The sequence below is a fragment of the Wyeomyia smithii genome, chromosome 1 (genome assembly GCF_029784165.1).
Source record: "Wyeomyia smithii strain HCP4-BCI-WySm-NY-G18 chromosome 1, ASM2978416v1, whole genome shotgun sequence".
NCBI lineage: Eukaryota > Metazoa > Arthropoda > Insecta > Diptera > Culicidae > Wyeomyia > Wyeomyia smithii.
In genome coordinates, this window is record NC_073694.1 from 23,878,661 (window position 1) to 23,889,338 (window position 10,678).

General features: G+C 41.3%; 1 protein-coding gene across 2 annotated transcripts in view; it reads left to right on the forward strand.

The window, feature by feature from the left end:
• LOC129717901 (uncharacterized) overlaps window positions 1-10,678 on the forward strand; it is a 121,831-nt gene that overhangs the window by 39,048 nt on the left and 72,105 nt on the right. The gene's annotated exons all lie outside the window — the stretch shown is intronic.

Consider the following 10,678-nt stretch of genomic DNA (forward strand, 5'->3'; position numbering starts at 1 on the left):
TTACCTTCATTGCGCTTGGTTGTTGACTCTAACACCAACAAACTTCCGAAAGTGATTGCATTTCGATTGATTTTTTCGATACGCTAAATGAACTCATACGTCTTCAATCTAAGCTCTTAACTGTTTTTAGGTAGAAATAACCAGCAGTTTCTGAACACACCACCGCTATATGGTTTTGATATTTTTAACTGAATATAGAGTGCATAAATTTAGATTCAGACACTATGAACCCACCTTAGATTAATTTAAGTCATTATTTTTATTTCAATTAACAATAAAAAAAAAAAAGAAAGATTGAGACAAAAAGGCGCAATTAGGATAAACTTTGTCAAATTTTAAATTGATTAGGTATATTCCATTTCGTTGCGTTGACTAATGAAAATATTCGCGCCATTGGTTATTGAGAGAGATAATCAATCTTTTATTTTATCTCGTCGTAGCTCTTTCCCAATTTAAGGTAAATTTTTGTCTCTATTCTTCTGATCTATTTAGACAATATTCTCACGCATATTTATCATTTTGATCATTTTGCCATTCAAAAGTATTTTTCGCTTCGTTCGTTTAGTTGTGAAATACCTATGCAAATATTTTATTTTAATTTTATCTTATTTTTAATTTATTTAACTTCAACTGACATAGTCTCAATAAAGTAACAAAGGGAAAAGCCGACTCAAGAGGACAACATCATAACCATTCTCATATCGGCATAAACCCTCCCCCCGCCCCTAAGATAGAAATTTGTATTTTTTTATTCAAACCAAGCTCACGTGGACCCGGAACCAAAAGCAGTTTTATTGTTTGTTGGTTCTTCTCGGTTCACCATTAAAAACAGTGCTTCTTTTAATCATTTTTGCTTACAGTATGATAATTTTACATTCAGGTTCAGAAATGTAAAAGCTGAAATCAATATAATTGCTCTAAGTAGTATACACTTGAAGTTGGAACCTTTTTATGGGAGAGCATGGAAGAAACTTTAAAGTTGAATACGACTAGCCAGCAACTGACGTGTCTCATCGCTTGCGCCACTGTAGATATAATAAGTCGTTATACACTGTGTGCGTGAAGAGATCGCTCTCTCAGTTACAAAAATAAACTCCCACCGGGCAGTGTGTGCAGTTCATCGTTGGCGTGCTGAGAACACAATAGTAGAGGGTGATTCGACTTTGGTTTGGAACTATTTATACCTTTCCCAGTAGTTTAATTGGCCAAAACACCTTGCCGGAGACAACGGACATTGCGGGTTCGAGTCCCGTCTGGACGAGGGAAAATTTTTTCTAAGCCTTTAAAAAAAAAAGTCGCACCTTCTATTCCCGTTCATTTTCGCATCCTCGCAAACTGCATACATTGCCCGCTTTACTAAACTTAAAAAGTTGAATAACTCCTAGTAGATTAACGTTTGGGAGCAAGATCGCGCTAAATGACCTATGGTCGAATATCGACCATTTTTGATTTGAATGAAACTTTGCACACGTATTTGGCTTAGCAAACTGAGCATTTTTCACAGGTGGAGAGATTTTTCACACCCATGAGTTACATTCTAAAAGGGCGTATGCCTTTGGCATAGGTTTTATTCGAAGCATTGTAGCCCAGAAACCGTTGGTTGTATAGATAACCTGTCTGAGAATGAGTTGTAGGGAATTAAAAATGCACCATAAAAAAGTTGAGTTTTTTTGTAAATTTTTTTTTTTAAAGAAACTCGATGTTAATACGCAACTTTTAAAAAAAAGTCCAGGATGAAGAAATAAAAAATTTTTTTTTTTTATGGTACATAAATTTTTTTATCAAAATTCCAATTTAAACATTTTTCAAAATATTTGTATTCTGATGATTTTGAAAGATGCAGAGAGTCATTTTGAATCTAAAAGCTCTTGGTAGTAAACATTCTAAAGGCATCGGTTTTCGAGTTATTTTTAATTTAAGCTCGAAAAATTATTAATATTTCGGAAAATACACGTTTTTCTTAATTTGTCCATGGTTCTCTAGCAAAAACCATACGTTCATTGGAATGCTTGATCAAAAATATACAATTCATTCTTTGACAACAAAACGATTGGATAAATAACTCAAGCGCTAAACCTTAGCCTACCTACACGTTCCCCCTTGCCGAATGTTTTATAAAAAAACATGTTTGTCGTGCAATACTACCTACTTGTTTACTAATAATAACTGTTTGTAAAGTACGCAACCAATAACTACTGAGTTACCTATAATATCTGTTTTCGTATATGAATACGATTGCACTACTCCAGATGTGTTAATAACCAAGATGTGTTAATGCCATCAGGCAGAGCTGCATGCCACCACGGGTCGACGTGTGGCGATCGTCGAGGGCGCACAATACAGGTGTGACCACTGACAGTACCGAGCAGTCCCGGACCAGCAGCGGGAGGTCGCATAGGGATGGTGAGCGTCGGACCAGGGACAGTCGACTCCTCGCAAAAGCCACAATCACCCGGAAGCACCTCTGACGGAGCGAATAGAGCCGCTCCCAACACCCAAAAGCACTTACCCGCCCATCGGGACTGATGCCAGTAAGGTCCCGATTATGGCAACTGGCAGCGTAGTGAACGGATATGAGCTGGATTTCGGAATGGTACCGCATCCTCGGGCTGGCACCTGCATCGAGCTCCCTTAGTAAAGTCGTGTGACAACGGCTTGAAATGGCGAGGTGGTACCCAGTGCAGGGGTCTCCGTCCCATAAAACCTGGCAGGCCTTCCAGTACGTTCCGAGTCTATTGCCTGGTGGGAATCAGGCAGGAGTAGGATCAGATGGTTGTTCCTGACTTGCGCCGGTCGGTGGAGTCATAGTTGCCCATAAGGCGCTATGACTGCTTACCCTAGCCATGACCTCACTGCTTCGGCATAGACCAACATGGGACCACATAGGCGACTACTCCACCATGGACAAGGATAGCGGCTGGAAGGGGGCCCATTTAACATCAAGATGAACACATTCAAAACGAAAGAGACGAGTGCGGAGGGATTACAAAATCCCTTCGCAAGAGGTGGCATCCAGCGATCTCCGCAGAAGAAGGCGGAGACGGATGCGGCGAAGTCTGGAGGTGGAAAAACGGCGAATCCGTCGTTGTCCACACCAGACATCTCTGTAGACGGTCCCTTGCTAGTCAAGGCCGTCGAAAGGTGTATGGACACGCGGCCAAGAGTGGCGGCGCTGTCTGAACAACTCGATGCCATAATCGAGTTCTTGGCGAACAGGCGAAACATCGCTGGCGACCTGAAGCAGAGCCTCCTCCTGCTTCGGAGCACCATTGATTGAAAGGAGCATGAAGAACTCGTAGCTCGGGTGAAGGCGGCCGAGGAAGCGGCCAGGACCGGGAGGGCGACTGCATCTAAAGAGGTGCAGACAGACGCCCCCTCGTTCGCGTCGGTCTGCTCCACGGGGCAGGTCGCTAAGCGAACGAGGCAGTCCCCGGGGGAAACGGCCCCCGGGAACACCAAGAAACGATTGGTCGTGCTACTCCCACGGGAACACACGCCAACCGGTTCAAGGTCCACCGCGGAAAAGGCACAGGTGGAGGCTAAGGGCAACCCTTGGACTACCGTAGAGGGTAGGAAGCGTCGGGAAGGTGCGACGCGACATGATGGCGGAGCGGTCAGAGGACCAAAAAAGGTCAAAAAGGCGCGGAGTAGGGGTGATGCCCTTATACTCAAGACGGATAGGTCGAAGTACTCAGAAGTCTTGAAGAAGATGAGGGGGAAACCCAGCTCAAGGATCTGGGGGCGGATGTGTGGAGTATCCGCCGATCTCGCACTGGCGAGATGATACTTGAGCTCCGGAAGGACGCCAAGAACAAGGGGGCTACCTACAAAACGGTAGCTGAAAAGGTCCTAGGGAAGGAGGTGCAAGTGCGGGCACTCACCTCAGAAGTGACTCTCCAGCTTAAAAACCTGGACGAAATCACTGAGGGGTGTGACATTGCACAAGCCCTAAAAGCGAAGTGCGGGGTGGAGGTGGCTAAGGAGTCAATCCGCCTCCGCAAAGGTCCGGCGGGGACCCAGATAGCTACCTTCCGACTACCGTCGGTGGACGCTAACCTGGCCCAGAAAGAGGGCAAGTTGAAGGTCGGCTGGTCTGTATGTCCTCTGGGCATACTTCAGCAACCAGACATTTGCTTCCGGTGCTTCGAGGGCGGACATAAGTCCTGGACCTGCAAGAGGCCCGATAGGAGCCAGCTGTGCAGGCGATGTGGAGGTGCAGGCCATAAAGCAAAGGACTGTGGGGAGTCTCCCAAGTGCATGGTATGTTCCGGGAAACGGGACGCCAAACACTTTATGGGGCAGTGGGGCAGTTGGCTCCGTCCGACTGCTGACCAACTAGTTGCTATGCTATCGCGGGCGTGCGACGCCACCATGCCTAGGACTCGCCAACCTAGGAATGGAAAGCCACCGGTTTACTGGTGGACGGACGCGATAGCCGACCTTCGCAGTGCGTGCCTCCGTGCAAGACGGAGGATGCAGCGTGCGCAAAACGAAGAAGAGAGGACAGAGCGCCGCGCAGCATTCAGTTCGGTAAGATCGATGCTAAAGAGTGCGATAAAGGCCAGCAAGAGGGCCTGCTTCGATAGGCTATGCGCGAGTGCCAATACAAATCCGTGGAGTGACGCCTACAGGATCGTAATGGCCAAGACTAAAGGCGCGCTGGCGCCTGCAGAGCGATCACCAGCGATGCTGGAGCGTATCATCGAGGGACTCTTTCCACGCCACGAGCCAAGTCCTTGGCCTCCGGCGGTCGAGTCTCACGTTCCAGTATCTCAGACATAGACCAGAGATGGTCGGCCAACCTGCCGAGCATCCAATCCGTGAGCGACGACAGCCGTGTCGAGGCAGGGGAGGAGGCAAGTACTTGTTACGACACGGAGGAGGGTCAGAAGTGCGTCCCAATTACCGCAAGAGTTCCGCAAGGTTCTATCCTGGGCCCGGTGTTGTGGAATGTCATGTATGACGGAGTGTTGAAACTCAAGTTCCCTGTAGGGGTTGTGATTGTCGGCTTTGCAGACGACATAACGCTGGAGGTTTACGGCGAGTCTATCGAGGAGGTCGAGTTGACGGCCGCGCACTGTATACGCAAGGTCGAGGACTGGATGCGCTCCAGGAAACTGGAGCTCGCGCATCATAAGACGGAGGTCACGGTTGTGAACAACCGTAAATCGGAGCAACAGGCGGTGGTCAGAGTCGGAGACTGCATCATCACCTCGAAGCGATCCCTGAAACTCTTGAGGGTTATGGTGGACGACAAGCTCACGTTCGGGAGACACGTCGACTATGCCTGTAAGAGGGCCTCATCGGCTATTGCAGCACTATCTCGTATGATGTCCAATAGCTCAGCGGTTTATGGCAGCAAGCGAAGACTTCTTGCCAGCGTGGTTTCGTCCATACTTAGGTATGGTTTGCCAGTGTGGTCCAGAGCGCTAGGTACTAACAGTTACCGTGGTAAACTGGAAAGTACCTACAGGCTCATGTGCCTGAGAGTTGTGTCAGTCTCCAGGTAGTTAGCTAGGAGGTTATAAGAGTAAAGAGGGTGCATCACGCACAAAAGCCACTCCCCGACGTAATACTTAACCGTCGTTCCGGGAAGACCAGGGCTGGAGACTGGAGGGGTTTTAGTGGGTCGGGACAGGGATCAGTAGGTGCCTGGGCGAGTGTAACTACCCCAGCATCTCTCCCCCAGTCTTATCCCCACACCCTGAGTTCTCTTCTCAGGTGTCTGTTTGCAGATTTCCCCGCCACCTTTAAAAAAAAAAAAAAAAAAAAAAAGATGTGTTAATAACAGTTTGCATTTTGTGAAGATGAATAAAGTGAAAATGGAATACACCAAGCCCAAATGCTGTAAACCCTTTCCTGATCATCGCACAGTGGGGCGACTCCATACAAATGCTGGCCAAGCAAAAAAATGTCTTCAAATCATGGGAAATATATGATTTTTATGTGATTTTTGGATGCTGAGTCCGAATTTGATATTATTTTTGCATGAAAATGCATATTTTTGACGCCAGGGAAATTTTCATGTTTTTTATATATATATTATATGAGGGAAATTTTACGTCGGTTTCAGTCTTTTGGAAAATAAAATGCATGATGCTTTAAAGACTTTCATATGCAATAAAAAAACATAAAATATTGATCAGTTATTATGAAAATAAAAAAAAAATATCTTTAAAAAATATGCTTTGTGTTCAAAATCACTTATGACTTGTTCAAATTGACTATTTTACATTGCTTCTACCTTCATCTTCATTTTTGTGTTTATTTTCAATACAGTTTTAATATCTTAAGGGAAGGTTTTCAAAAAGAAGTTTTTAACGTTGAAATAATAATTCACTATTTGCTCTGTAGAAATTAGCAGGCGATGTATTATATCATGGTTTATGCTTTCACGATTGTTTTTACATGTGACTGGTATGATATAAACTTAAAACATGACTTTGGTACTCAGTGCTGGTGATCCAAAACATAAACAATGATTAGTTTTTGATACTTCGTTAATTATCGGAATATAGATAAGTTAAACTTGTAAATATGAAAATAGTCTGATTAATCATACTGAAACATGTTTGAAAACGTTGTTATTATCAAACTAATACGGGCTTTTTGTTATTCTGTTGACGGTTTGCAGTGTGCAATTTAAATTTACATTTTTAAAGTCCGATATGTGCCGAACGCTCGTTGTTACTCTTCGAAAGAAGGGTACTCTGCGCAACTCTGCGCAGGATCGGACTAGATGCATTTTAAAGCATTTTTTCCAAGCTATCTTTTAAAACTAGTGCCAATAGTGCCAAACCCTGCCGTATAAACTTTAAACGCTGTTTTATGCAAAAATTACGTAATTTATTTATTCCGCCTAATATTTTTGAGTATTACAATGAGATTATACATTGTCCAATGATGAGGATTCATTCTCCACTATATTATATACAACTTTTCCTTAGACGTCATCAAGATTCAAGTTACCCTTGAGGCTCCAGCAAGTTTCGCAAGATTGCATTTTTTCCAAGAAAAACGCTAAAAAACGCTGACTCAGTACACTTTGAAAAATCATAGAAAATTCAAATTTTGTCGTAATGCTTCAAAAATTTGGATTCTAACACTTCAATAGTATACAACTATAGGAAAAAAAAATTTGAGCGAAATTCGCATTTTCAATTTTGGATCGATGGCCAGCGATTCCCCACTGTGCATCGGTGCTCATCAAGCTTACGCAAATCAAACGAAAACGTTATTGCAAAATTAAAAATTTTGAACAGTCAAGCTCATTTTATTACGTCTTTATCAATTTGTGATTCGTGTAGTAATTGAAGTCTGTGTATAATAAACAGAAGGTCAAGTTCCGAATCGGAATGTAGCACAAAGGCTTTGCTTTGCTTTTGTAGTTATTGGAATGATAGTCAAGCCACCATTCATCCCTTCGTTGTTTACCGAGCGGGGGCCTAGTGTGGTTGGTAACGTCTCCGCCAACCACGCTTGACGCCTGGGTTCGAATCCCACCGCCGATATAGGTGTCGATGGTTGTGAGGTGGCGTGATCCACTCACAACCAACCCAACTGGTCTAGATTCAATCCTAGCCGACACCGGGAGATTTTCTGAGGCGAAAAATCTCTGGGATCACGCCTTCCATCGCATGAGGAAGTAAAGCCGTTGGCGCCGGTCCGTTAATAAACGGGTCGTGAGTTAGGGTCCTGGGTGTGGAGTCGCCTCCCCGGGCGTCGGTGATTGGCCACAACAGTGGCGGAACTAGACCGACGGAAAATAAGCGAGAATAAAAAAAAAAAAAAATCCCTTCGTTGTTTACTTTTCAGAATCTGGAACACTTAAGAATATCAGCTTCATCATAATATCGGAAGTACTCCATCATGATACTGTTGCAGTTCAGGTGTTCATTGCCAAATTAATGAGTTTTTTGAAAACAACAATAGAGTTGAAAAAAAGCGATATTAATGACTGATGGAGCTCCCTCAAAATATAAAAATAGGAAAAACTTTGCAAGTTCAAAATAAAATATAACGTCGATGCAGAGTGGCATTTTTTTGCGACTTTTCATGGTAAAGGCCCATGCGATGCAATTGGTGGCATATTAAATCGAATGGCAGGAAATGCAAGTTTAGCTAAAGAACATGATCATCCCATAACAAGCGCAAAAGAATTGTATGATTGGTCTAATCAGAAAAATAATAAAAATTCATCAACATGAACGAACATGTTATTTAGTTGGGTATCATATGGAGAATATGAACAAGGAGTAACAGAATGGAGCAATATTTTCAAAAAATCTATAGTAATAGCTGCCACACAAAAGTATTACTCTTTTGTTCCGATTTCAGAAAATAAGATACAAACGAAGCTGTTTTCAAAAGATGACGAATCATTTACTTGTGATGTATATAAAATATAAGGTGAAACTAGTTCTGTAAAGTATCTATGTCATAAAAAAATATGTTCCTAAGATAATAAAATTCGAAAATAAATATTTGATTCTAATATATATTTATATCACTTAGAACATTTAACTCTTTTCTTGAGAACCGTTCTCCCAATCGTTTTGTTGTCAAAGAATGAATTGTATATTTTTAATCAAGCATTCCAATGAACGTATGGTTTTTGCTAGAGAACCATGGACAAATTAAGAAAAACGTATATTTTCCTAAATAATTATAATTTTTCGAGCCAAATTTAGAAATAACTCGAAAACCAATGCCTTTATAATGTTTACTACCAAGAGCTTTTTGATTCAAAATGACTCTCTGCATCTTTTAAAATCATCAGAATACAAATATTTTGAAAAATGTTTGAATGAGAATTTTCATAAAAAAATTAATCTACCATAAAAAAGTTGTTTTCCATTTCTCCATCCTGGACTTTTTTTTTAAAGTTGCGTATTAACGTCAAGTTTTTTTTGAAAATAAAATGAAAAAAAAATTCAACTCTTTTTTTTATTTAATTGAAATTTATTGTTTATTTTTAATCTTTTGTGGTCAAAAAAATTTTTTTTTGTACAGTGTATATTTTTTGATGGTGCATTTTTAATTCCCTACAACTCATTCTCAGACAGTTTTTCTATACAACCAACGGTTTCTGGGCTACAATGCTTCGAATAAAACCTATGCCAAAAGGCATACGCCCGTTAGAATGTAACTCCTGGGTGTAATAAATCTCTCTACCTGTGAAAAATGCTCAGTTTGCTAAATAGGTGTGCAAAGTTTCATTCAAATCAAAAATGGTCGATTGAATTTTCGCGTATTTCCAGGCGATTTGAAATGATTTTGCTCATGTATGTTAAATAACTGTTTTATTTTGGAAGATAAAAAATAACAATGCTCAGAAAACAGATGCATTTTTGGATGCCTGATAACTTAGTAGAAGATTTCAAAATTTGGAAAATTTGCGAAAAAAGTTAGAACGAAAATTATGATTTTTTGTGCCTTCTAATAGAAAACTCAATGTTGCTCGTAATATGTAAGAGATAGAAACATAATGTCTTCGGTAAAGTTTCTTGTTTTAATATAACCTAAAACTTTGTCGAAGGCACCTTGCGTCTATCTCATTCTGATTAAAAAGTAAATTTTTTATCTCACTTATTGGTGGATTGATCACCCTTCTTTCTACATTAAAAGATGCATTTTTGAATATCCTGAAACTTCCCCGAACATACCTCATGGCTATAATCAACATTTGAATCACTATTTAGGAAATTATTTGCACAAACGGCAAAATAAAACACTGTGCAATGGAGATATTGAGCTTTTGTGGCGTTTTTGACAAAATGCATAGTTTTCCATCACATGTAAAAACGCCGATATCTCAGCCCCCCCGATAAGATATCAAGGATCTTTTTTCATGTAAATTTTCGTCTTGAATTCCGCTTTGCAGTAAAAATTTCAGTTCTTGATAAAAAAAAATTTTATATGTGTTTTGAGGGGTTTTATCTGAAAATTATAAGGAAAATTCACTTTTTTGTGATGTTCGGTGGGTTCTGTGAGTCAAATAATTGAATGCGATGCTGAACCAAATCATGCAAAATATTCAAAAACAACCCCACAAAAATAAAAAAAAAATATGGAAAAATGTAGGAATCGAACAGATTTGAAAAAAGTGCAAAAGAGTGTAGTAGCTTGAAAAAGTCATTTTTCATAAATCCCGTTTGGGCAACCTAAAAACGACCTTTTAGAAAGTCGAAGTGTTCTACAAAAATGCTATAAATAACATTATCTTTCAATTTGGGGCTGAGCAGCTTGACTTTTTCAACATCGATTTTTTTTGGGACAGCCTAATGTCCAGGTTCTTCAGACACTTTTTCACTGTTTTACCGCATGCACCAACCTCCCAACCAAGTGCGCGCAGCGATTTAGCCACTTTTCCCTCGGTCTTTCTCTTCAGCATCCTTTGAAGCTGAACCCGGAACCGGGCTTTTTTTCGATGCTCTGAGCGTTGTCCAATAGTGTAAAGATGTTGTAGATGCCGGAAAGGGCATACCCGGCGTCCACAAAGTGCCGCACGATGTCCGTTTTTGACGCGGCGGGGTACCGTTCTTTGAACGTATCGGTGCTACGAACATATGTATGAGTTTATTCTAACCGGGACATCAGTCAGGTGAAATAGTCTGTCGGTGCGAGTGTCAGTTGTTGAAATTTGTAGTTCTGTTCGCATGATCAGAGAAGTTCCATT